Genomic DNA, 27,463 nt, shown 5'->3' with positions numbered 1-27,463 from the left:
CCATAGAGCTTTTTTAAGATTAGTTCACGTAATTTATATCTTTATGGAAGAAAACGCAATGTCCAGGCTTTTTTTATCTTTCTTCGATATGGAGTGGTCAGAATCGAGAAAGCGAAAGCTATATTTTAAAGGACATACGTGAGCAAACGTAATCTCAAAATTCTTGCTTGCGTAGCCTGTAACATATATCACGTGAAATTTAAAAAAAAAAAAAAAACTGCCTGGTTAATATATTTTTCCGAAGTCTCGAAAAGAACAGGAGATTTTTAACCCAGATTGTAACAACTGAAGTTGTGCAAAAGAAGATAATCCACGTAAATGCTATTTATACAGAGAGTGATTTATAAGCTTTTCCTTATCAAATTCAGTACTTAAAAGCACTTTTGACAGTAACTATATAAATTTTAATCCTTTCATGTGCCCGCTTTTTGGCTGTGAAGGCATTTCTACTTTTCTAATATCTGATACTGCAAAATGTTATAAAATGTCCTACCTTTTGTTTTCATAAAAACTGTCTGTGAAAAATTAGAAAATAATATTACTGTAAGCAAAGTTCACAACAAACATTTCGCACTTTCTGAAACAGTTGTAGAGTCATTAGTGTTTTTTTTTTTTTTTTTTTTTTTTTTTTTTTTATGCTGGAGATCTAAAAAATTGGCAGTGCCCAGCTGGGATTCGAACTAAGGACCTCCCGAATACGCGTTGAGTGGTATGAGAAAGGAAGGAGGAAAAGGGTTTCTGGGGATGAGGCGAATCAGTTGCCAAATCCTGGTGGTGACAAATTATCGCCCTCTACCTTTTTAGTTCGGGCGTCACTGTAGAGTCATTAGGTTTTTTCATGTGGTGACTTAAAAAAATGTGCGATCTTCTCGTCGGGTTTCGAACTCCGGTAGACGCTCCAACTGTGCTTCCAGTTGCACCACGAAGGCATGCGGAAAGCATGGGTTCAATGACCCATGTGTGAACATGTATTCCGATACCCCCGTATGGTTTCACCAATGAACTAGCACTGCTTTGGCAGTATTTTCCCCGTTCAGATAAAACAGCTGTATCAGTTACCATGTAAGTGTTATCTTGTTAGCACGGTCGAAAAGCTTATTGAGGCACACCAACGGCCAAGCGTTAAAGTCGCTGTTCGAATCCCGCGAACGGCCTGGCATCGTGGGCATTTTCGAGATTTCCCCCATGTGTAACGTGTATACGAGCCAATTTCCCTTAAAATGTGCTCAATGAAGGCATCACTCCCTTTAGACGGATAGCCCTCGAGTGTTTTACCATAATCAAATAAATAAAACGAGCTGACTGAAGACATAAACTTCCCACACTGCATATTAAAGGTTTTTCATAGGCAGTGCTTTGGTTGATGATTAATTTGGGCAGGGAAAACGAGGGTGCTGTCATTCAAAAATTTCGAAATTATTTCACTGTAGCCGTGAGCGCTCGAGTGTTTAAAATTAACGCAATCTCCAGCGCAAATCTTCAAAGAACGATATCTAAAATTTCATTTTGAATGGTTGAGCGAGTAGGCCGCTAAGACTTCATACATCGAGGAAATCTTTTTATAACCACTCTGTATGCACCTTCAGCAACAAATAAATCACACAGAGCTATACAATCCAAAATCAAAACTTAATGCTAAACACATGGCTACAATGAGTTTATATAACACCAAGATTCTGAGTCGAATCTAAACGGCACTGACGTCAAGATGCTGGTGGAATCCAGTTCAGTCGCTCCGTTCAGTAAGGTTTTGTCTCTATCTAAAATTGAAAGTATATTCCTAAGCCGACTATTCTAAGCCATTGATTGACTATTCTAAGCCAATGATTACTATTCATTTGACTACAAAATCTACGTTGTACTCCATATTTGATAAATGGTTACTATTATATTAATACGTCTATGAAGACCGAAATGTCTACCCTAGAGGCTTGTGAGAAATTATTACAAGAAAGACACTGGTGTGCAAAACTTAAGCAACAATGTAAATTTTAATCAGATAGCCATTAAATTGTAGAAAAGGGTTCTTGCGTTCTGTACAATAAAACGCAATTCAGTAGAAAGGTCATGCGTATGCAACTGTCAAGAAGAAAACGTCACAGGCTACATGAGCGTACGCAAACACGTAGGGTCGGTGCGCTTAACTCGAGACTACCATAAAAGGAAGGATGGAGATGCAATTAAAGACATTCGCTGCAAGTACAGGAAGTTCTTTCGTGAAATATGGCTAGAAGAAATGATCTGGGTGACTTCACATGTGGAAGAATGATCGAAAATTTGGAGTAGGGGCGAAGTGTGACCAGTATAGCTGAAGAGATCGGAATCAACAAAAGTGTCTTTTCGCGCGCTTGAAAATCCTTACAGACCATAGGTATGGCTGTTAGAAAGGTTGGTGTTGGCCGCCCAAGGAAAACAACTGCAGTGGATGACCGATATATTGTCCTGCAGGCGAAAAGAGCCAGAAACCAGTCACCAAACTCCATAGTTCAACAACTGTGTACAGCAACTAGCGACAATTGTCGGCGTTTACTGTGACCATACACCTTCACAAAAAATGGCCTAATCGCCCGCCGCCCCTAACGCTGCACCCCTTTAAAAGTTGGCCCTCGGCGTCTCCGTTTACAGTGGTGCAAGAAGCGCAAAAACTGGGCATCTCATCAATGGAGTCGTATCCTCCTTACGGATGAGAGTCGTTTTAGTGCCACAAGCGGTTCTCAACACAAATTGATTTGGAGAGAGGTCGGAATACGGTTTAATCTCAGTAACATCACGGAAAGAGACCGCTACGGTCTTCTGAAAATCCCGTCTGGAGAGGCATTACGCTGAACTGGCGGACAGAGTTCCACGTTTTCGACAGAAGTTCTGTAATCGGAGATCGCTTTTGTCTGGAGGTGATCCTACCCCATGTGCGTCTGTTCCGAGGGGTCATTGGAGCAGAATTCGGTTTTATGGATAACAATGCACGGCTACGCCAGACTCCTGCTATTCAGAAGCTACTGAAAAGTGAAGATATCACTCGAATCGATTGGCCAGCGTGCTCCCCTGATTAAAATCCCGTATAACATGTGTTGGATGCTTTAGGAAGATGCCTTGTGGCACGATTACATACTCCGGGGGACACGCAGCAACTGAAACAGATGCTGATTGAGGAATGGACCGTCTTACCTCAAGATCTGTTGGACAATCTGGTGCTGAGTATGGGGAGACCGTTGAAGCAACCATTGCAGTAAGGGGAGGGCATATCTCATAGTAAGGAACATCTGCTTGTTGTTCTTCCTCGTGTACAGACAGTCATGTATAACGATACTATGATTTCAATAAAGCCTATTTTTGTTTGATTTCATACTGTATGCATTGCATTCATTTTTAGCGCAGTTAAGCTTTCGTCATCGTTTAAATACAAAATGATGTCTCTTAATTCTGAATTTCATGTCTCTCAGATGATTTCTCGTAGAGTTATGCAAAAAAGAAAACCTGTTCCTTAAGCTTTGCACATCAGTGTAGATAAAAACAAGCCAGTGAATTGTAACAAGGTCATTAATCTCCTTGAATATACTAATATCAAATACCAGCAAGATATATATGACTTGGGTATGAAAACCATTCCTGATTCAATATTAAAATCAAACACATTATGTCATATAAACAATACCTTGAACCTGAAGGGACTAGCGTATACACTGATGACTCTAAAATACAAAATAACACTGGGGCTGGTGTATACAGAAAATGGTTTTTCCAGTGTACTCCTGTGGGACACTTCATGTCGACTTTTGATGCAGAGGTACTTGCAATCCCACAGACTCTGGAAAACCTCAAGATAATGATCTAAGGCAGTTTTTCTAGTGGATTCCAAAGAAGCCATCTAGGCTGTAGTTACAAATCATAACACAGATACCCAAATTGTCCCAGAAATAAGACAAACCTTGAACTTTCTTTATAAGCACAACAAAACAATCGTTTTTCAATAGATCCCTTCACATGTTGGTATCGACGGTGACAAAAAGACAGCCAGTTTGCCCCTGTGTTAACCCCAAAACGATCTATGGTGATTGGCTGTTGTGACAAAGCAGAAAAAATGTTCCAAACAGTTGTTCTTCCGAAACAAAACGACGTATAATAGCAGCCTTATAATTTAAGATAGCAACGTGGCCTTCAAGCAGGCATAATACGCTCTACAATCACTTTCTCAAACCCTCCCTTAAATGCCACTGATTTCTACCTCACTTGAATACGCGCATGCTAATTAATTGACATTCTCGCGAGAAAGCGTGGATGAAAACGAGACTGAAAGGAAAGTTTCTTTACATAAAAATTAACTGTTAGTTAAAGTAAATACATTTCTACAAACTCAAACTTTTAAATCTGATTATAGAAGATAGCAAACCCTTAATGTTACTAACCATCATATGCGAATGAACCAACAAAATCCTACTCATTTTTCGACTTTTAATCCCTTATTTATGTCTTGTATTTCACTCTTCTACAATTTCACCGCAATTTGAACCATTTGAACGAATCATTTCATATTAATTTTATCGGAAACTTGCACTGATAAAATTTATCGTTGAAAATGATTATTAATGAATAGCAGTTTCCATCAATTTCGATAAAGATGATAGAATTAAAAGTATCGCAACTTCTCAAGTTGATAGAGATGAGAAAATCAATATTAATTTACATTCTAAAATATATTCACCCTCAGACTCATACGTCTTGCGAATAAATTAAAAGCAAAATAAAAAGGGACACTAAGTTGTAATTAGAGAATTCTCTCTTTTCATTACTCCCAGCTGTTATTTAAGAGTGGGAAGAAGGGAATGTATTTATCTAAATTTTTATTTTCGGTTCCTCCACTTTTGAGAGTACTTATTCGATTAATTAAAAATCGATATAAATTATAAATGAATATTTCATAGGAAGATTTATAAGCGAGATTTTCTGTTTGATTTCCTTTAACATCACCATTTATTTAACTTATCTCAGATCAAATTCCTTTGAGACCGCTTCAGTATAACTGTTTATTTTTAGATATTGACAGGCACAAAACAGCAGAAAATGGAAGCTTTTGATATTAAATGAGAACTAAAATCTTCTTGAAACTCAATAATGAATGATTTGTGTCATTATTTAATATTTAGTCAATATAATTCAATTCAAATAAAATTTGTAGTGCATAATATCATGAACCAACATTCTGTGCGACTCGATAACTTCTCTTTGAGGGTTTTATTATCTTCGATTTATTATATCATAGATTTTTTGGAGCTAATAATTCTCTGAATAATTTAGGTATAGAGATAAAAACAGATTTAAAATCAAGTTTCATTGAAGGCCAAAAAAAAAAAGTGCTCTAAATAGCCAACAGATGGAGCTTCATATGAAAACAAAAGCAACAATTAGAATAACAATTTATTTTTAGCAAAGATTATATCCTTAATAACAAATTTTCAGCATATCGGTCATCATTCATCAACAACACCTGGATAGCTCCGTTTGTAATTCTCGCTAAAATGATCCTTCAGCAATTGTGGAAATTACAGTTATCATGGGATGATCCTGTAACAGAAGAGATTGATTGAAATTGGAGAAATCTATGTAGAGAAGTTAAACTTTTGAATTCTATAAATATACCTAGGAAAATTCTGCTACCTGATTATTTTCGATGTGAACTTCACGGATTTTGTGATGCGTCTGAAAGAGGTTATGCAGCAGTTATTTATATCAAAACTTGCAATAACTCTGACATTAATGTTAAACTCGTAACAGCTAAAACTCGTGTAGCACCATTAAAATCTATTACGATTCCAAGACTGGAATTATGTGCAGCAGTGTTGTTGGCACGCTTAATTCAGTCTGTAAAAGCTGCATTAGTTATAAATTTTGATTTAGTACAAGCTTGGAGTGATTCACAAATCGTGTTGTCATGGCTAAGGTCAAATCCTAAAAAATGGCAAGTATTCGTATCCAATAGAGTTTCTGAAATACAATCCATCATACCACCTGAGAACTGGAGTCATGTTGATGGAAAAGAAAATCCAGCTGATTGTGCTTCACGTGGATTATTTCCTGCAGAACTATTATCTCATCAATTGGTGGAATGGTCCTTCTTGGTTAAAGTGCAGTGAGATTGCCTTGTCTAAAAATATTCTTATAGATGAAGAGGCATTACCAGATGCACGTAAAACAGTCTCATTTGTAGTTTCTGAACCTGTACAGGAACTTGCTATTATATCAAATATATCTTCATTTCCAAAGTTACAACGCATATTTGCTTGGATATTAAGATTCATATCGAATTCTAAAGTAGCATATCTAGAAAGAAATACGTCTTTTTCATCTAGTAATGAAATTCGAGCTGCAACTTTCAGTATTGTCCGAATAATACAGCGATTTCACTTTTTTAAAGAAATTCAATGTTTGGAGTTGGGAAAGGACTTACCTACAAACAGCAACCTCCTTAGCTTGTGTCCAATTTTAGATGACAACAAAGTGTTACGTGTAGGAGGAAGACTGAAAAATGCGCAACTATCAGAAAATGAAAAACATCCAATCTTATTACCTTCAAAACACAATCTGACAGAAATCATAATTAGACACTTTCATGTCAAATATCTGCATGCAGCATCGGAACTTCTTCTATCTTTAATTAGACAGCAATTTTGGATCATAGCTGCTAGATCTGGTATCCGAAAAGTAGTAAAATCTTGTATCACGTGTTGCAAACTTAGAGCTAAAACTGCAAGTCAAATAATGGCTGATCTACCGGAATCTAGAGTAACACAATCACGACCATTTCATCGAACTGGAATAGATTTTTCTGGACCGTTCATGATTAAACATCGTGCAGGACGTGGACAAAAATCATTTAAATATTACGTATGCTTATTTGTGTGTTTTGTAATCAAGGCAGTACATCTTGAAGTGGTAGAAGATTTGTCAACAAAGGCATTTTTAAGTGCATTGAAACGATTTATTGCAAGAAAAGGGAAACCATTTGAGATTTATAGTGACTGCGGTACTAACTTTAAAGGTGCAGACAAAGAAATCAGAAAATGTTTTTTGCAATGTAAGCAAAATCAAGAAATTCACAAATTTTTGTCTTCAGAGGAAATAAAATGGATATTCAACCCGCCATCATCTCCCCATTTTGGTGGACTATGGGAATCGGCAGTAAAGTCAATGAAATTACATCTAAAAAGGACTGTTGGTGATACTGTGCTGACCTATCCGGAATTTCACACCTTGATAGCGCAGGTTGAGGCTTGTCTCAACTCTAGGCCATTGTGTCCAACATCGGCTGATCCAAATGATTTAACTGCATTAACACCTGGTCATTTCCTAATAGGAACGTCTTTAACTGCCATACCTGAACCAGACCTAAATTATAGTTCCTTCAATCACATTGACAGATGGCATGTGAGACAGTTTATTTTTCAGCACTTCTGGAAAAGATGGAGTCGAGAATACCTGTCTCAGCTTCAACAAAGACCTAAATGGCAAAAAAGTCAAAACAATTTAGAAGTCAATGACTTAGTCCTCATCAAAGAAGACAGCCTTCCGCCTCTTAAATGGAGGTTAGGGAGAATAATTGCTGTTCATCCGGGCTCAGATCAAAGAGTCAGAGTTGCTAGTATTAAAACTGGTCATGGTGTCATAAAACGACCAGTCGTGAAATTGTGTCCTCTTTCTATTCAGACTAAAAAACTATGAACTGCTTTGCATATAATATTTTGTATTATTTTTCTTATGTTTATCTTTATTACAGACTAAGAAGTTTCAAAATGCTCCAACTGTTGAAATCCCCTGGGATTTCAACGAGGGCCAGGATGTTTATGTGAGTATCGTTTGCTTCATTTTATTGTTGCAAACAGCGTAAATTCCTTTTGCTTTTCTTCCTTTAGTTTTGAACTTTATGTGTGGCAACAAGATAACTGATTGATAGAATTGTGTTTGTGACAACCATGTAGAATGGCTCGCTTATTTTGTATCAATTATTTTGCATCGCTGACAAGTGTAATTTAATAAAAGTGTAGGAATACAGTCCATTTGTTGATTGATTATAGTTTGTGAAACGTATTAAAGTTTAATAGAACATTTATTGTTGTTTTTTTTTTCCTCCCAAAATGGGGAGATGATGGCGGGTTGAATATCCTGAATATCCATTTTATTTCCTCTAAAGACAAAAATTTGTGAATTTCTTGATTTTGCTTACATTGCAAAAAACATTTTCTGATTTCTTTGTCTGCACCTTTAAAGTTAGTACCGCAGTCACTATAAATCTCAAATGGTTTCCCTCTTCTTGCAATAAATCGTTTCAATGCACTTAAAAATGCCTTTGTTGACAAATCTTCTACCACTTCAAGATGTACTGCCTTGATTACAAAACACACAAATAAGCATACGTAATATTTAAATGATTTTTGTCCACGTCCTGCACGATGTTTAATCATGAACGGTCCAGAAAAATCTATTCCAGTTCGATGAAATGGTCGCGATTGTGTTACTCTAGATTCCGGTAGATCAGTCATTATTTGACTTGCAGTTTTAGCTCTAAGTTTGCAACACGTGATACAAGATTTTACTACTTTTCGGATAGCAGATCTAGCAGTTATGATCCAAAATTGCTGTCTAATTAAAGATAGAAGAAGTTCCGGTGCTGCATGCAGATATTTGACATGAAAGTGTCTAATTATGATTTCTGTCAGATTGTGTTTTGAAGGTAATAAGATTGGATGTTTTTCATTTTCTGATAGTTGCGCATTTTTCAGTCTTCCTCCTACACGTAACACTTTGTTGTCATCTAAAATTGGACACAAGCTAAGGAGGTTGCAGTTTGTAGGTAAGTCCTTTCCCAACTCCAAACATTGAATTTCTTTAAAAAAGTGAAATCGCTGTATTATTCGGACAATACAGAAAGTTGCAGCTCGAATTTCATTACTAGATAAAAAAGACGTATTTTTTTCTAGATATGCTACTTTAGAATTCGATATGAATCTTAATATCCAAGCAAATATGCGTTGTAACTTTGGAAATGAAGATATATTTGATATAATAGCAAGTTCCTGTACAGGTTCAGAAACTACAAATGAGACTGTTTTACGTGCATCTGGTAATGCCTCTTCATCTATAAGAATATTTTTAGACAAGGCAATCTCACTGCACTTTAACCAAGAAGGACCATTCCACCACAATTGATGAGATAATAGTTCTGCAGGAAATAATCCACGTGAAGCACAATCAGCTGGATTTTCCTTTCCATCAACATGACTCCAGTTCTCAGGTGGTAAGATGGATTGTATTTCAGAAACTCTATTGGATACGAATACTTGCCATTTTTTAGGATCTGACCTTAGCCATGACAACACGATTTGTGAATCACTCCAAGCTTGCACTAAATCAAAATTTATAACTAATGCAGCTTTTACAGACTGAATTAAGCGTGCCAATAACACTGCTGCACATAATTCCAGTCGTGTAATCGTAATAGATTTTAATGGTGCTACACGAGTTTTAGCTGTTACGAGTTTAACATTAATGTCAGAGTTATTGCAAATTTTGATATAAATAACTGCTGCATAACCTCTTTCAGACGCATCACAAAATCCGTAAAGTTCACATCGAAAATAATCAGGTAGCAGAATTTTCCTAGGTATATTTATAGAATTCAAAAGTTTAACTTCTCTACATAGATTTCTCCTATTTCGATCAATCTCTTCTGTTACAGGATCATCCCATGATAACTGTAATTTCCACAATTGCTGAAGGATCATTTTAGCGAGAATTACAAACGGAGCTATCCACCCCAATGGATCGAATAGTTTGGCTACGAATGACAAAATAATTCTTTTAGTCGGAACACTTTGATACTCTATTACACCGACATTACATTTGAATTCATCATTGTCCGGATGCCATTCCAATCCCAGAACTTTCAATGGTTTGTCTTCTATTACACGATGAATATTGTCACTATCTGTGTTTCTTAAGCCAGAGGTTTTTAACAACGACGGTTCACTTGTCGACCATTTGTGAAGCTCAAAGCCACCGCCTTTTAGCAGATGTTGCAATTCGTCTAACAATGCAATACCTCCCGAACTATCTTTTACACCAGTTAACATATCATCAACATAAAAATCTCTTAAAACTATATTCTTTGCCTTTGGAAAGTTCAATCCTTCATCAATCGCTAACTGACTCAAAACTTTGGTTGCAAGATATGGAGCAGCTGCAGTTCCATATGTAACTGTTTTCAAACGACAAACTTGTATTTGCTTATATGGGCTATCTCTCATTATAATATTCTCTGAAAATCTCTGTCTTTTTCATGAACCTTTATCTGTCTGTACATCATTTTAATATCAGCGGTTATTGCAATGTTATGAAGTCTAACTCTTAGTAAAATACAAATTAAGTCATCTTGTATTTTTGGGCCTATCATTAACGTATCATTTAAAGAAACACCTGTGGTTGTTTTAGCGCTCGCATCGAAAAAAACTCTCAATTTTGTTGTTAAGCTAGGGTCCTTCAACACGAAGTGATGTGGGATATAATAGTGTTTATTCTCTAATTCATAATCTGTGTCTGGCACTAATTCTACGTGTTCTAGTGAAAAGTACTCTTTCATAAACTGAATATACTGGTTGTAAATTTCTTTCATAGATAACATTCTCTTCTCCAAGTATTGAAATCTTCTGTGCGCTACTTCACGGGAGTCACCTAGAATATCTCTATTATGTTTGAATGGTAATGCAACTGAATAACGACCTGATGTGTCTTTAAAATGCGAGTTTTTAAAATGTTCTTCACAAAGTTTTTCTTCATTTGTTAAAGGTTGTACATTTGGAAACTTTTCTAACTCCCAGAAAGAATTTACTGTGTTTCTATTCAAATGATTTACATATACTGGCTCAAAATTTGTAGATTCAAAATTTGTAGTACCCGAAATTATCCATCCCAACCTCGAATTTAGAGCAAATGGTAGATCAGGACCACGTTTGATAATTTCTCCCGTCATTAAATGCAGAAATACATTTACTCCAAATAAAATGTCAACTGGTTGTGACTTGTAAAATAATGGATCAGCTAATTGTAAATCACTGAAGTTATCGAAGATGATTGATGACAAAGATACATAGGGAATGTTATCTGTCACCTTGTCCAGTACAAACGCTGATGTTGATACACGAATATCACTTTTAAAATGAGAAGTGAATACTAAATCGACTTCCCCATTACTTATAGTATTAAATTCTCCTAAACATGATACAGAAATGGAATTATCTTTCACTCGTAATCCTAATTTCTTCACACAATCCCTTGAAATAAATGATCTCTGAGATCCAGTGTCACATAAACATCTACACTTCACAAATTGTTGCTTAGAATTTTGAACTTTTATTAAAGCAGTACACAATAAAATGTGACTGGTTTGATTTTAACTGCAGATGAAATTAATTTAATAGAACTAGAGGAATGTGTCGAATTATTGAAACAAAAAGAAACTGGGTTAAGGAAGCTTGATTCTAAAATCGAAAGTTTAATTACAGATACTAAAGAATTAGAAAACGAAATAGATAATGCTCAGGAGTACACAGATAAAATTTATTTGTGGAAATTTAAAGGTGAAAAAATATTAAAAAATCAAAATAATAAAAATAATTCTAATAGTGTAATTTCAGAACAGGTTCTTGACAATATTAAATTACCGAAGTTAACATTACCGACTTTTGGTGGTAATATTACAGAATGGATAGCTTTTAAAGATCTTTTCAGTGCTTGTGTAAGAAATAATACAAATTTATCTAATGCTCAAAAATTGCAGTATTTGAAGGCTTCGTTGAAAGGTGAAGCATATCGCATTATTCAAACCATTCAAATTTCGGATTGTAATTTTGAAATAGCATGGAATCTGTTAGACGAAAGATATTCAAATAAGAGAGAACAAATTTTTGCATATATTAAACGTTTTTTAAGTTTACCAACTATTCAAAATGAATCAGCATTTGCTATTTTAAATTTAGTTGACAATATTAATGAAATAATTCGTTCTTTAGAAGTATTGAATCAAACCATTGATAATTTTGGTGACACTTTAATGACTTATTTAACTTTGCAAAAATTAGACCCTGCTACAAAATTATGGTGGGAAAGTCAGTTAAAATCTAATGAAATTCCAAAACTTACGACTTTAATTGAATTCCTAAAAAACTATGCAAGAACACTTCAAAATAGCAAATCAACAAGTAATAAGGTACCGAAATCTGTGTTTCAAAATAAGAATAATGTTCTGGTTGCTACTTTGGGTTGTGTTTATTGTAAAGAAGATCATAGTTTAGCCAAATGTTCGAAATTTCTAAATTTATCGGTTCAGCAAAGGATAGATTTTGTAAAATCTAATCGTTACTGTTTTAATTGTTTATCTAATATGCACTTGCTCAAAAAATGCAAGAGTTTAAATACATGTCAACATTGCTTTAAGAAGCATCACAGTATTTTGCACATTGTAAATAATTCAAAGAATAAAACTCAGTTAAACAGTATATCTCCGCCTACGCAATCTATCATTAAAAGAGATGAATTAACGAGTCCTAAGGACGTTTCAGCCACCGTTTGTGCCTCTCATTATGATTCGAATGCAAAAGGTAATCAAACCAGTCACATTTTATTGTGTACTGCTTTAATAAATGTTCAAAATTCTAAGCAACAATTTGTGAAGTGTAGATGTTTATGTGACACTGGATCTCAGAGATCATTTATTTCAAGGGATTGTGTGAAGAAATTAGGATTACGAGTGAAAGATAATTCCATTTCTGTATCATGTTTAGGAGAATTTAATACTATAAGTAATGGGGAAGTCGATTTAGTATTCACTTCTCATTTTAAAAGTGATATTCGTGTATCAACATCAGCGTTTGTACTGGACAAGGTGACAGATAACATTCCCTATGTATCTTTGCCATCAATCATCTTCGATAACTTCAGTGATTTACAATTAGCTGATCTATTATTTTACAAGTCACAACCAGTTGACATTTTATTTGGAGTAAATGTATTTCTGCATTTAATGACGGGAGAAATTATCAAACGTGGTCCTGATCTACCATTTGCTCTAAATTCGAGGTTGGGATGGATAATTTCGGGTACTACAAATTTTGAATCTACAAATTTTGAGCCAGTATATGTAAATCATTTGAATAGAAACACAGTAAATTCTTTCTGGGAGTTAGAAAAGTTTCCAAATGTACAACCTTTAACAAATGAAGAAAAACTTTGTGAAGAACATTTTAAAAACTCGCATTTTAGAGACACATCAGGTCGTTATTCAGTTGCATTACCATTCAAACATAATAGAGATATTCTAGGCGACTCGCGTGAAGTGGCGTACAGAAGATTTCAATACTTGGAGAAGAGGCTGTTATCTATGAAAGAAATTTACAACCAGTATATTCAGTTTATGAAAGAGTACTTTTCACTAGAACACGTAGAATTAGTGCCAGACACAGATTATAAATTAGAGAATAAACACTATTATATCCCACATCACTTCGTGTTGAAGGACTCTAGCTTAACAACAAAATTGAGAGTTGTTTTCGATGCAAGCGCTAAAACAACCACAGGTGTTTCTTTAAATGATACACTAATGATAGGCCCAAAAATACAAGATGACTTAATTTGTATTTTACTAAGATTTAGACTTCATAACATTGCAATAACCGCTGATATTAAAATGATGTACAGACAGATAAAGGTTCATGAAAAAGATAGAGATTTTCAGAGAATATTATAATGAGAGATAGCCCATATAAGCAAATACAAGTTTGTCGTTTGAAAACAGTTACATATGGAACTGCAACTGCTCCATATCTTGCAACCAAGGTGTTGAGTCAGTTAGCGATTGATGAAAGATTGAACTTTCCAAAGGCAAAGAATATAGTTTTAAGAGATTTTTATGTTGATGATATGTTAACTGGTGTAAAAGATAGTTCGGAAGGTATTGCATTGATAGACGAATTGCAACATCTGCTAAAAAGTGGTGGCTTTGAGCTTCACAAATGGTCGACAAGTGAACCGTCATTGTTAAAAACCTCTGGCTTAAGAAACACAGATAGTGATAATATTCATCGTGTAATAGAAGACAAACCATTGAAAGTTCTGGGATTGGAATGGCATCCGGACAATGATGAATTCAAATGTAATGTCGGTGTAATAGAATATCAAAGTGTTCCGACTAACACCTGTAGTCGAGAAGCAACGTTACGAAGAGCACTGTTCAGCATATCTGTACAAATGGTGAAAAATTGCCGTCGGATATGGTCTTCTAGCATCTCTTATAAGCTCGGACGACCCCGGTAGAATTGCTGTTTCAGGTAACAACACAACCAATAATCACATGGACTGAGATCTGGGGACCTGAAAGGCCAAGCATTACGGAAGTGGCGGCTGAGGACGCGATCCTCACCCAAACGATGTGTGCAAGAGATCGTTCACGCGTATAGCAATATGGGCTGGAGCGCCATCCTACAAAAAATCTGATGTGTACACCACATGACTTCCTTGTATTGGAATATTAAATTATACGCATTTTCTCTTGCATTTCATTTAAACTTATTGGATTGAATTAAATCTACTTCGTCGACAGCGCATAAACCACAATAGAATAAATGCATTCTTTAAAATTCACTCTAGTATTTGTTTACAATAGCGACATTCTGGCGCTAGATTCACTTAACAGTATTAATAATTATGTAACAGTTAACTTATATAATAATTATATAACGGAAACAAAGTTAACTGTTATATAATCAAATAATTATATAACAGCTAACGTATATATTTCGTTCATATTATAACTCATGATGCACAAAATTTATATCATTTAAAGAATAGAATTATCTAATCGTTGCCACATGTTCTATTCAAATACTATAATAAAGCTAGAATGATGTATAAAAGATATTAAGCAAACAAAACAAAAAAGGAACAGTTTTTCACAGACGATTGAGTATTTCTCATTTAATTTATTCAGTTCTCACTTCGCGACAAGGCAAAAATACATAAAAACTCAAAATACATGTATTAAAAATTACCAAGTAAACCTCAAACACTTATTTCCTCGAAAAAATGCCAGAAAGAATTAAGCATGATTTAATTGGCAATAATAAATGAATGCGTTATCTTTCTTGTTGCTAAGCTGAGTTTCTCTAGATTGGCAACAAATCCACTAGTCTCCTGTTTCAAATGTAAACATCAATGGTCGCCATTAAAAACAGGCTTAGCGGCAATTAAACAACTTTAAAATTGCTGATAATTCTAAAAATATTGCACGCAGATTTACTAAAGGCATAAAATCCTTAACCGGAAGATAAAAACAACATAATTCAACCATTTTAAAGCAAAAAATGTACAATTTACAAACGTATAAGAGTAAAGAAACTGAGATCACTCAGTCGGGTAACAGAGTGGATATATACATAACTTATATACGTTTGGTGCGGCCGATTGCAACCAAAATACGAGGTGCACATCTACATGTTATAGCAGTCCTATATACAAAATTTCAACGTTCTGAGGCTACACGTTTTTGAGGTATGCGAGATACGTACGCACGTAGGTACATACGTAGATACAGACGCCACGAAAAATTCTCTTCAGATTTAATTTTAAAGCAGTTTTATAATTTTTTTGAAGGAAGCGAGTATTTTATTCTGTCCTTACGTACAGATATCACTCAAAAACATCGTTAAATTGCATTCGATAGCTGTCAAAATCTATATTTTCGTTGAAATATGCTGCCTGAAACTTTTCGCGATTACAATACTTCCTTTTTGCTTCGTACAAGGGAGTAAAAAGTCATACCTTCCAACGGGTGTTTGTCAGCCCGACTAGGGGTTGATGCGACTCTGTGACGTATCAACGTACCTTGCCCCGTCACACTGAGTGTTTGAATAACAGGACCACACATTTCCTCGATAAAAAATGGGCCCGATCACGATTGATGTGATAAATCCACAGCATCACATCGTGATCAACAACCGGAGGCAAGGATATAAATGTGGCAAAGTCATGAAGAGACTGATTCCCTCTCTCACTACACGATTCACTATATCATTCACGATTCTCATGCGGCATCACTGACATTTTGCTGCCCAGCGAAATATATTGGCCTTGTCTTGCAATTTATTTCATTAAAACCCCATGTCATTTCAAGCATGTGTTTCACTTTTACCTCGCTCCCTACATTTTTCCTAGAATTGTTGAACTTTTCAATGTTAATGGACATTTGGTTCACTCTGTATATGTCAAAATGGCCAGAGTAATCTATCGTGATATGATAATATTTTAAAAGATATTACCCGAAACGTGCATTTGGTATAGTATATATTGGTATAGTATAGACAACTTTACGTATATCTAAGCTTGAAAACTGAAAATCATAAAACACAAAATCATTATTAAGTAACATTATAAATTTAACGGAATTATAGACATTTCTGCCAGAAATATAGTTTCAGAAAGTTGTTATAAGGTATTTCTACCGCCTTTTTAGCAAGCCTTCGTGGTGTAGTGGTCAGCACGCTCGGCGCGTATTTGAGGAGGTCCTAGCTTCGAGTCCCGGCGAGGGTATTGTTCATTTTCCAAGTCTCCTGCTACGAAATAACCTAATATGTTTACAGTGGTACCCAGCCTTCGTGGCGTAGTAGTCAGCATGCTCGACGCGTATTCGAGAGGTCCGTGGTTCGAGCCCCGGCCAGGGCATTGCTCATTTTTCCTCTTTCCTGCTTCGAAATAACCTAATGTTTCTACAACTTTAAGTTGAAAGTTGCTGGTAGTTCGCTCCGAGGTTTGAATCCCGCTAACGGGCTGGATGCATGGGCGTTTTCGTGGTTTTCACGATGTGTAACGTGCATACGAGCCAGTTTACCTTAGAAAGTCCTCCACGAAGGCATCCTTCCCCTTAGGCAGATAGCCCTAGTGTGCTTTGCCATAATTAAATAAACCAAATAAACCAAACCTAAGTTGAAAGTTGCAAAAGGAGGACTAAATTTCTGAAGTAATTATTTAGTTATTGGTTAGTTTTTATATAAATTGTGCTGATTCTTTTCCCACATTCTGTAAAACCCACTAATGACCGACCGCACGAAGGCTTAATAAATCTGTCTTTTACAATATCTAGGTTTTCTGATAAAATATTTGGTGCAAGCGTTAGTTGGAATTACTGATAGCAGCAAATTTCCTTCTGTTTCGTTTCTGAGGTCACACAACTCCGGTGAACAATTAACATAACTGCACTTTTAAGTTAAATGTTTGCGGTCTTAAGAACTTTCTGTTTAAGCACCTTATATAATTAAATTGAATACATTTCGTAAGACATTTTAGAATAAACATTATGTGCTTTAAAGTGAAGCTTTATTACTAATTTTTTTACGTTTTTATCCACTAAGCCATTTCATGCAAAGAAATTGTTGACACTTTAGAACAATTATATTTAACAAGTTTTTCTTACATAAATTTCACAGTTTCAATTAATTTTATTTCGAAATATATATCTTTTATTAATATATTCAGTATCCATTTTAACTGCCTCTTAAGAAAATTTTAAAGAGGTGTTCCACAGCTCACGCATGATAAATTCTTGTTTTTTATTCATGACTATAAACTGTATGCAGCTCAACCGGTATAGTGGTTTAGTTTAGTTTAGTGACGGAGGACGTCAGCAACACTCCTTTACCATTATGGTTAATTGGTTTAGCGTCACGTCCACCCTTAGCTGACCCATGTTAGGGCCACACGAGATTCACTCATAGGGCACATTGATTAGTGTTACAAGACATAGATATTAAAAATGGTTACATCTGTGTGAACACAGTACTTATGAACAAAACTTTAGCAAGTGATACATAAGATTACAATTCAATACCCTAGCAAGTAATTTTAGCAAGTTATATACAAAGTTTACAATTCAATACATAAAGAAGATATATCATACATAATGATTATATTATACTGTTGTGAATGATAAGTGACGACACTGTCAACATGAATTTACTAATGCAAAATTCAACATTTAAACTCAGTATACAAAAACCGAAGAACATACAAATGCTTATATTTCATACATTAAACCAACTTAAATTTATAGTATAAAAAATGCTTAGATCTGACATAAGTCTGTAATTATTCTGAATGTCATTGTTAACTTTTATATTACAGCTACTTACTAAGATACAGTTATTATATTAATATTGGATATTAATACAGTTAAATGAATAATTGCGCTTAGACTAAAATTCACTATAAAAACATTAATTCTATACAATTTCTAAAATACAATGATTATATGCGAATATTAAAACAATGATTCACTATAAATATACAATGATTCAATACTATTACTTAAATTAATGATAATACTATTCATATTATTAGTCACACCTGCCATATTGACATCAAAATAATAATTTTTTCATATAGGCGCGTATTACTGAAATGATGTTACATATTACTAGCGAGCAAATCAATAATAAGATATGTACGGTACAATTTTACTTGTACATTGGAAATACTATACAAATAAATAGTAATTCAATACAATGATACCGTACGATTACTCATGAATAATTCAATGCTATGATTCTATACGATTATTCAAATGCAATGATTCAATATAACAATTCTATGCGCTTTTAAGAACAAAAGTCTATATAATTATTCAAAATTTCAATATTAGTGCTCAAATTAATAGAAATACCATTTATATTATAAACCTCACTAGCCAAAGCGTCATTGACTGTTATGTCGAAGGGCTCGGTTTTGAATCTCGGAGAAGGCATGGATGTTTGTAAATGTATAGTATCCGTGTGGCATGGGAGAACTGTAAATATGCGGCGAGTCTAAAGTCAACTAGAGAGCTTGATGGTAGGGAAAGAGGGGTAGGAGACACTCAGAACCATGCCCTCCAGGAACCTCGCCATCAAAATCGGAAGCGGAAGTGAGATAAATTGCACTGTCACCTATAAGGTACTCAAGGCTGTTGCCAACAACAGGCTTAAACTTGCTCTCCTTTCCACGAGGTATTCCGTAGGCCTGGGCTGACTCCAAGCCAGACAAGTGATCATTAGCAACAACAACAAGAAACTATATTTGATGTTATGAATTCCTGCAGAATTTCAGAACACTTTCAGTTTATAATTATTTTCTCAGTAAGAGTTTAAAACCCATTAACTCGCTTCTCTCAGATAACGATTACTACTATGTTGTGGTGTAAATTAAAAAAGAGGATCTATTTCTTTTATATGCAACTCTCTGTGTTCATTTTCTATTATCTTAAACGACAAAAACATGATTAAATATGCAGGTGGCAGCTCAAGAAGTTAAATTTTAAAGTATCTTTTAATTATACTTACATATTGGTATAAAATTTGTATCTAAGTAAATAATTTTAGTGAATTTGTAGGATTTTTTTTTTTTTTTTTTTTTTTTTTTTTTTTTTTTTTGCCTGTTACTGTTGACATGAAGATCTAAAGAGGTAATACTTTGACGGAAACGTAAGAATATAGGAGAAGTCAATTGAACACTGACTAAATAGCTACCTCGCTAGTTTAGGGAGATATCTTTGATACTTTGATACAGATGTATTTATACAGGGGTTCACTGCATTTGCAGTACTTCCCTGCAAACCTGAAGTAAGTCCACAATGGGCATGGTGATAAAAGGTACCTGGATGAATCTCATGGAGGGAGTAGTGAGTGGGAGGAAAAGAAGACAAATTTGCGAGCAATCAGATGTGTCGCCCTCTGGTGGCGGTGAAGGAAATTAGAAGAAATGTCCAAATCCTGGATGTGGAGAAAACTCGATCGGGAACTTCTTTTGGTAACATAAATGTTTGACGAATCAAGAGGCAGCGCTGGTAGACAGGAGCAAGGCACTTTGAAATGTTCAGGCTTGTCACGTGGGTAGACACCCTCTAGGAAAGTGACCCTAGTCGATGCTGCTTGAGTTTCAGTAACTTTCGGCTTTGAAAAATAAATGTTTCTGCAGTTCATCGTAGGAGCAGATTAATTTTCTTCAGCAAATTTCATGAGATAAGTTGCTGCTGCCCGGAATCCTGCGGAGAATTTTTCTGAAGGAGTTTTTGCTTTGCGGATATTGTCTAGATGTCCAACGATATTGTTGAGGAAGTTTCTGATCTTGGGATCCTGTAGCCAAGACATGGCTTCATCAAATTCTTTGGGGATTTCTGGGATTTTATTTTTAACTTTCTCACTATAAAGTGGCTTGTGGGCTTTCTTTGCATCATGAGTTTCTTCATTTGTGAGTTGCGGGAAGTCATCAGGAGTTTTCTTAAATTCTGTAGTCTTTTTTCTGGGCAGGTTTCTGTTCAAATTTCTTTTTATAGTAAGAACAGCCTTTGTAGCTAGTTACATGATTTTCATTACAGAAGTAGCATGTAGGTTTTTCTTCTTTATTCATCTGGCACAGATTGCTTCGATGAGGTAAACCACATTTACAACATCTTTCTTGGTTTGTGCACATGTGCTGGGAGTGTAGAGAGATATCAGCAAGGTGGCTACGGTTTTAGTAACCAAAGTTTGTCGCCAAATATGGCGATAAATTGCCCCAAATCGCCAAACTTGGCAACATTTGAGTCTGGCTTCTGCATGACTATCCCACCGGGGGTCGACATAGAGAACTCTGCGAAGCTACTGGCTAGGATCTGTACCTAGGCAGTCTCGGCCACGGGGGATAAAATTTATGAACTTGGTGGTTCTGAAGCCCCTGGGAAAGTCACTTATTGGCCGGCCTCGGGGACTGGCATGTCCTGAGCGGTGTGGAACAGTAGCCGGAGGGCTAGTTCCCCTCGGTTTGCTGGGTAACGGCCCACTGCGACGGGCTCGCCCATGCGACTGGCAGGAGCAACTTGACGACAGGTGCTGCCCGGTGTTTTATCCAGGTGGTATGCGGCTCCCTTGGAAGGGTAATAGTGGAGGTTGAACCTCCACGAGGTGCGCAAAGGGGAGTGGACCTGTAATGTGATTGAGTTCAAGAGGCGGGGCAGCCCAAATTGTTGTTGTTGTTGTCTGCATGACTATAATGTGTATTGCAACTAAATAACTGTAATTGATTCCTCATAACTGGAGGATTAACTGTAACCGTACTCGGCTCTCATACGCCTTCCAGTAATTTCAAGAAATAATAGAGATTTTTTAGCGGCTGGATGAAAACTATATGTAACCGGAGAGAGTTGTCAGAGTCGACAACGAAATATTCAGATATCTCCGTGTTGGCTTTGCATTTTAGATGCTCTTTCCATTGCATTGTGTTTAACGTTCTTAGTAGTTTGAAGTGTAATTACTGATTGTACTCGTGATAATGTAAAGAGCTGAGCTAGAAATTTTGTGATAATGTTAAGAGCCGTATTTTCGAGAACTGTGTAGTGTTTCTTTTGGTAACAAATTTAAACAAGCTATCGTCAATTCTGTGTGCTTTCAAATTATTACGAACCCACACGCACGCAACAATACTTTTACTAACGATCCTTTTTTTTCAGAAAATTAAAGAATTTTAATTAATTAAATATTCCTGTAAAGGTTTACGAATGAGAATGAGTATAAAACATACCGAAAGAGTTACGACAACTATATGTATAGTGATGGGCAACTTCGGTACTTTCTTGTACCCGGTACGAGAGTAACGGGTACAGACAAGTACCCGGTACAAAATACCCGTTACTCAAGTAACCGTTACTTTGAAAACTACCGAAAACCGATTTCAAGTACCGAGTACCCAAGTAACGATTTGGAGTACCGAAGTAACGAAATACCGGAGTAACGGTTTGCTGTACCGTAGTACCCTAGTAACGGTTTTCTGTACCGGAGTACCCTTGTAACGGTTTGCTGTACCGGAGTACCCTAGTAACGATTTGGAGTACCGAAGTACCCTAGTAACGATTTGGAGTACCAAAGTGCCCTAGTAACGATTTGGAGTACCGAAATACGCAGCTAACGATTTTGCGCACTGAAGGAACTCTGCCCCGTCACCACGTGTTTGATTTTATCTGTACGGAGTAAGATTTTGAATATTAGAAAACATGTCAACTACGGAAGTGTCTGAGCAGGGCAATCATGGACACAAGGAGCGCATATCACCATTTCGCAAATACAACCAGATACTACTGTTCTCGTACCAAAACCGAAGTGAGCTGAACCCTCATCGATCCTCCAGTAACGAATACCGAAATACCGAGAAGAGACGCATATTTTCGTTACAAAGTAGCGAATACCGAAAAGCACCTGTTTCGGTACAGAAGTAACGAATACCGAAAAGTACCCGTTTCGGTACAGAAGTAACGAATACCGAAAAGTATCCGTTTCGGTACAGAAGTAACGAATACCGAAAAGTGCCCGTTTCGGTACAGAAATAACGAATACCGAAAAGTACCCGTTTCGGTACAGAAGTAACGAATAGCGAAAAGTACCGATTTCGGTACTGAAGTAACGGGTACTTGGATGTACCGATTTTCAGTACCCGTTACAACTAAGTACCCGTTACAAAATACCAGGTTCGGTAGTACCGACTCATCACTATATATGTAAAAATTGTCATACAATAATATGCAAAATGATATCCATTGTTAAATTTAATGCTATAAGTAAACAAAATTTATGTCGATGCACAAATCAATAGCTTTCTCGTAATCTGTGAGTGTGTTTCTAACTCACAAGCTAATAAATTCCAGCGATAAAAGTTATGGATAAAAAAATAGAACAGCAATAACTGCCATATATTTAACCCATGTATTAATAGAAATCGTTAAGCTTCGATGACCGTTAAACCTTGAAAATATTCATTATTGAACATTTCTGCTCACTATTTTCTTTAATGCTATTATCTATTGGTGATTTATGACCCATAAAAACTTAATATACCCTTGTAATAAATAATGCCTTATGATAGCCATAAAAATTGGTTAGAAAGTTTATCCTATTAACAAATGCAATCAAATTTGCGTCTTTTAGTGCGACCAAATGCAATAAAAATTGCATTAACCTGCGTATTTTATTGCTCATATAAATATTTAGAAAGCAATCTCGCTTTGTGTAATAGGATTTTATTGAAAAATGAAACAAAGAGAGTACAGGTAAATATTGACCTCCATTTTTAAAACTGTAAATTGTAATTGAAATAATTCTCACGTCACAAAGACGAACGGTGTTTGTACAGCAGTGTATATATCTCGATAAAAACGATTAACCATAGAACATTGAAATTTTGCATATGTAAACTACTATAACATCTAATTGTGCACCTTTTTTTTATAGTAATCAGCAATATTATATATTATTTTTACAGAATTTCTGGTTTATATATATTTTACAGAATTTTTGGTAAGACTCTTGCGAATTTCTGGTTTCTGAATATATATATACTTTACAGAATTTCTGGTAAGTTTCTTTATTTTTCTTAAACTACAGTGAAGTTTGACTTCCTTTTCCCACTTGAATAGTTTGAAATGAATTTAAAGGCGTATATTTTTTAGTAATGACTACGTTATTTCTATAATTAGCAATTTTGTTACATTAAAGTATTTAGTCAGCAAAGGGTTATTAAATAAACATATTTAATAAACCTTTGCTTAATGATTTAAATCGATTTTTTCAAGGGGTTTAGAGGGCTTCTATTTGAAGCATTATGCAAAGCATTATTAATAGTTTTTATTTACGCATTCTATTGCGTTTTTGACTTTAGTTAGTTTGTAAGGATCTTAAGTTTTACTAACGTTTATTTTATTTTAAATCTTTACTATCACTTCTTATTTTCTACTTCCGGCCAGAATTAAAAGCGTTAACTTATTTATGCAAAATTTGTCTGGCGAACAAGTTGTGGCTTTTTGCCAAGCGAGGGAGAGGAAGGAGTTAGTCGAAGCAGGCCGCTTGCCTTAGAAGTTTTGCTCGGTTGCTGTTTGCCTTCCAGGCCAGAGGTTTAATCCTTGTGATAATTTTAAACGCATTGTAGTGTTAACAGTTCTCTGTACTACATACGGCTTCCTGTTAATATCCGGCCAATCTTACACGTAGGCCCTTGTTGATTATTTCAAATTTAAGTTAGAGTTTAGTTATATTTTTATATTCTTACGTTCAGACCACAAGTAGTTGGTCTCTGTATTCCGAAGTACGGAAATTATTGTAAAGAGTGAAAAATAAAGGGTTTTGTATACCCTTCCTGTGTATCTTGTCTACTTCCCACAGTTATTGAACATAGCTTTAGTAAGCTCCCTGTTCCGAGTCAGGTCCTTGCATGTTCCCAAAGAAAGTAAGGCGGAACATTGAACCTGATAAGTTTTCCTTATTTTTTTAGAAATTAAATTGCCATATATTTTCCAACTTTAGTAACATAATATGTAGTAACTATAATATGTAATATGTAATAACTTTAGTATATATGTAATGTTGTATGGTCTTAAATTCACTTAGTGCGAAATCGAGTTATTCTACTACTTGCGCAATTGCTGCAAAGTAAGTTAATAATAATTTATTTACTAAAGAATATTGGTTCCAATGTTTAATTTTTACATATAGTTTTGAACTAAAATGCATAAACACGAGTGTGTCGGGGAACAATTACTCGAGCGATATCAATTTTACTGCAGAAATTGCTTTTCACTCAAAATTGAATTAGCTAAAATGCTTAATCGAAATGAGTTCTTTGGTTCTCTGCATTGGTTCTTAATCCCTTCTATTCACGGAAAGGTTTGGCCTAGCTTGAATTGCAAGTTTGGCATCGCCGTATTGCTCGAGTAAAGGACGAAACACCTTCGTATTTATTTCTTAATTATTGTTCATTGAACGGGAGTTGGTTTGTTCTCCTTGAAAAGTCAACTAATTTCCGATCAATGGCAATGATTTCTTGCATTTAATTTAATTGCTTGCTTTTAATTTATTTCTTTTTACTATTGAAATTTTGTTATTCATAATTTAATTCAAGTCCCCGTTAAACATTTTTAACAATTTACATTCAAGTTACTTTAAAATTTTTTTCGAAATTGAACTTACTAGGTATGGATTCACTCTTTTAAGATAATTCTACTAAAATTAATCGGAGATAATATAATCAATATTCTTTAGTAAATAAATTATGTATATATCTATATATATATACGTAAGTTATAACAAAATAAGATGTCTGCTTTAAGAAATAATCGGCAACATCAAAATGAACTATTCTAGGTTTGGTGTTCTCCCCGCTAAATTCACCTAATCTCCAAAATTCGAAATTTTTTCATGTTACATAGCAACCTAAAATTAGCCAATCATACCTTAGAGTACTTTCTGCATATATTCGGCATAAACACCACTCACAGGTTAACTACGCCATCTCCCTTTCCCTGACTTCTGCTTTGCCAACGCCGCGCTGCTTTGCTTTGCTTTGCTAAAATGCCTACGTCATACATTTAACAATCCAATGTACATAAAAATTATCCTATTTCATTATAATTCGATAAATATCTACTAATGGTTTTATATGGGGGAAAATAAAGATTGGAAATTTTTCAAATTAATTTGAGTCAACTGCGTCATCACAGCTTTTACCTTCAGCCACGACTGTCTTCTCAGGCATGACGAATATCCAAAGATGCTGCAAAGTACCGGATTCCCTCCCACGCAGTTAAGATACACCCTTTTCCTTACCAGGGACAAGTATTTAACTTTAGTTTCTTATCATTTTAGTATTATCTAATAAAATTTATATTTGCATTGCCCTCTTCTGCCTGACATTTAAGCACTGCCAGACACAACAACGCGTCACGCGTTGTTGTGTCTAAGTAAATTTTTCTGAAAAGTCTTTAGATGTTTAGGGCAGGTAATTTAAATTACTCCACACAATTAAAGCTCAAAAGTGTTAGAAAAATGAGTGTTATCTGGAGGATAGCGTGATACGAAGTTAGAGGACAATCGTGGTATAGAGCGAAATGATTCGTGTTTATTTGATACTTATTCTCCATCTTGTTAGACTGCACCACGCAAGGCCCATCTAAGTATGAAATACATAGCCTTAACTATCATCATACTTTGTTTCTCAGCTTTTGAATGGATGACTTTGTTTGGCTTTTTGCACTTTTCTAAAGTTACGTGTCAATATATATATTAAGAATTTAAGTTAATAATTGAGTAATTTAGTAAAAGTAGATTAAACCATCCTAGGAAAATACTAAAACTGAATTAAAAGAAACCTATTAAATTAAAAAAATTCGACGCAAAAGCTAAGACTATTCCATATTTTTTGAGAAAAATGTATTTTTTAAAGTAAACTTACCAATCATATTAAAATGTTTTAATACATTTTAAGTTATTCATATTTTTATGCTCCAGATCGACCTTTCAAGGGATAGCGATCTGAAAAATTAAAATATGATATGTCTCCTATGGAATAGAGTGCATTTGGACTTTTAAAATAATGTCTTTATAAGCGGCATCTCCAAACATTGGATGGACTCTGAAAGATTGCGAAGGAGGAATGGTATAAAATCAAATAGATGGAAAGAACTTTTAATCTTCGAAATCAAGTAATAATATGATAGTCCAATAAAAGGACAATCAGATTGAACATGTTAGAAAACAAAATTTTAAGATTTGTTTATATATATATATATATTTGTAATAATAAAATTCCATAGTCAAGAATACACTTAAAATTCTAACTGTATGTTCTTTTCATTTTTAATGGCGACGTTCTCTTATTTGAAAGTACGTGGAATTAAATCCACAGCCCCGTAGTCAAGTTGTTTTTCCCGCCTTTTCTACACGTACAGTTATAGAATGTTCTGGAAATATTTCAAGCGAACTGGATTGGCTGACGTCATTTCTTGGAAGCTCCGCCTTTCCAGAGGCTATAAAAGGACTCGCGAAAGAATATCGGGGCATTTTCTTAAATGTCACGATGCAGTAAACTTCATACAAAAAGTTATTAGTAATTCTTTTTATTTACTCCGGATATCTGATTTTATAACTGCTATTTCTACTGAATAATAATAAATAGATCCTGTTTTTTTTTAAACTTATCGTCTGATAATTTAAGCTACGACTAAAGCTGGTACATCACATATATATCTTTAAAAAATCGTTACAAAAATCTGTGAACACCCTTTGTATATTATAAAATCAAAGCACAGGAAACCTGTGAAAGTATTGCTTAGGGTCTACGCTCCTTTTCCGGCGATGACATTATCTCCAAAAAGTTCACAATGCTGTGCAGATAACCAAGTATAGAAATGAAGCTCCTATAAGCACTCTTTCAGGCTCAGATTCTCCTTGATAGTAATCTTTAGAGAATTTATGATCTGAGTTATCTTATGTTCTTCCACGTTAAAGTTAAAAATATAGCGTCGGAAATCAAGTGCCCTGGTATCACAATTGCCAGAAAGGGCATCATTCGTCTGACATTTCTCACGTGGCTCCCTGGTCCA

Source organism: Stegodyphus dumicola, chromosome 5, assembly GCF_044657685.1.
Source record: "Stegodyphus dumicola isolate Sdum_Otavi_A_Nest chromosome 5, ASM4465768v1".
Lineage (NCBI taxonomy): Eukaryota > Metazoa > Arthropoda > Arachnida > Araneae > Eresidae > Stegodyphus > Stegodyphus dumicola.
This window is presented reverse-complemented; position numbering follows the sequence as displayed.